The sequence below is a fragment of the Chiloscyllium punctatum genome, chromosome 36 (assembly GCF_047496795.1).
Source record: "Chiloscyllium punctatum isolate Juve2018m chromosome 36, sChiPun1.3, whole genome shotgun sequence".
NCBI classification, from domain to species: domain Eukaryota; kingdom Metazoa; phylum Chordata; class Chondrichthyes; order Orectolobiformes; family Hemiscylliidae; genus Chiloscyllium; species Chiloscyllium punctatum.
Window position 1 is genome coordinate 36369993 of NC_092774.1, and position 1985 is coordinate 36371977.

At 45.4% G+C, this 1985-nt stretch overlaps 1 non-coding gene across 1 annotated transcript; it reads left to right on the forward strand.

The window, feature by feature from the left end:
- Positions 1-1506: 1506 nt before the first annotated feature.
- trnaw-cca (transfer RNA tryptophan (anticodon CCA)) lies at positions 1507-1578 on the forward strand. Its single transcript has one exon. It is a non-coding gene; the product is annotated as a tRNA-Trp (tRNA).
- The last annotated feature ends 407 nt before the right edge of the window (positions 1579-1985 follow it).

Genomic DNA, 1985 nt, shown 5'->3' on the forward strand with positions numbered 1-1985 from the left:
CCCTTTGGGTTATCCTTAACTGTATTTGCCAAAGCGATCTCATGTCCCCTTTTTGCTCTCAGGATTTCCCTCTTAAGTATGCTCGTACTGCCTTTATTCTCTTAGGATTCACTCGATCTCTCTGTCGATACCTGACGTGTGCATCCTTCTTTATCTTAACCAAAATCTCACTTTCTCTGGTCATCCAGCATGCCCTACACCGACCAGCCTTTCCTTTCACCCGAACAGGAATATACTGTGTGTGGATTCTTGATATCTCATATTTGAAGGCTTCCCATTTTCCAGCAGTCCTTTAACCTGCAAACAACTGCCCCCAATCAGCTTTTGAAAGATCTTGCCTCATACTTGAGTCTTCCTCCAATTTAGAACTTCAACCTTTAGATCTGATATATTATTTTCAATCACTATTGTAATGTTAATAGAATTATGGTCGCTGACCCTTAGGTTTTGCACCCTCGCCAGTATGTAGATCCTCATTGTGAATTAGAAAATTTCCTAGTACACACTTAACAAATTTCTCTATTTGGCGGATAAGTCAATGGGCAGGAGTTATACCTTGGGTCAACTCTCCCTTCATTCCTATCAACCCTAACCCAATAGTCCAACGGCACTTTACCTTGCAACTGCCGAATGTGTGACACCAGCCCATTTACCTGCTCCCTCCTCACTATCCAAGGGCCCAAACCTACCTTCCAGGTGAAGCAGCACTTTGCCTGCTCTTCCTACAACCCAATCTACTGCATTTGCTGCTCACAGTGTGGTCTCATCTACAATGGGGAAAACGAAGCCTAAAACTGGGTGACTGCTGCACAGAACATCTACGTTCTGCCCGCAAAAAGAACCTGAGCTTCCAGTTGCCTGCCAATTCCACACCCTCCCCTGTTCCCTGGCCAATATCTATGTCTCAGGTTTGCTATGGTGTTCCAGCGAAGTTCAGCACCAGCAGAACGAAGAGCACCGAATATTTCACTTGGGGACCATACATCCTCCGGTCCCAATATCGAATTCAATAATTCTAGGGCCTGAAATCCATAGTATCCTCGTCCCTTCCACACACACCAAGCCTTGTTATCACACAGTCTGTCATTACACACTACCTATTCTTGGCCACGAACAGTCTCCATTCACCCTCCCACGCAGATCGTTATCAACTCCCTTTCCTGTCCAACAGTTCTTCCCTCGCTTTGGGCTCTGTCCTGATCTATCATTTACTGCATCCGCCTTCCTCCCACAATATCTCCTGCATATAAACCAACGTTTTCCCAATCACCATCTGTTCTGTGGAAGGGTCACCGGCAACTCCTGTTTTTTGTTTCTGATATACAGCATCAGCAGTTCTTTCAGCTTTTTAGTGAGGTAGAGTTGGAAATTGTTTCGAGAGACAGAAGGAGAAGGGGGAGAGACAGAACAGACATGAACTGTTGATCTCCGTTGTTCCTCATAACGTAAAATCATTGCAGTGCGATCACCTCCCTTAAGCATGAATAGAGCTAATAGGTCATCCGTGAGCTTGTGGCGCAACGGTAGCGCGTCTGACTCCAGATCAGAAGGTTGCGTGTTCGAATCACGTCAGGCTCACTGACTTCAACTTCTTCCGTTTCAAATCAAGAAAGGAGTACGTTCAATCAGGATATCTGTTGAGTCAAATCTTCTTGACGGAAACTTTCGATCACACGTGAAGCTTTGCTGTCAGTTTGATTTGTGAACACTGTGTCAGGGAGGTGGTGTGCCCATTGTTTGGGTAAATGCTCAGCTCCCCCAGTTCATCACGGGATTTAAACAGAGCCGTCTCCCTCTGGCAGCCGCTTCGTTCAGTTGGTGACAGCGCGGTGTGAATAACACAATACCGATATTTTTACAACATAATCCAGAGACTCCCAGCTTTATGTTTCAATCTATCAGGAGAGTGACAGCGAGTTCAGATAGAAATGTTTCCCACCAACAGCAAATCCTTTCCTCTCACTGGACACAGTTAAAATTATCTT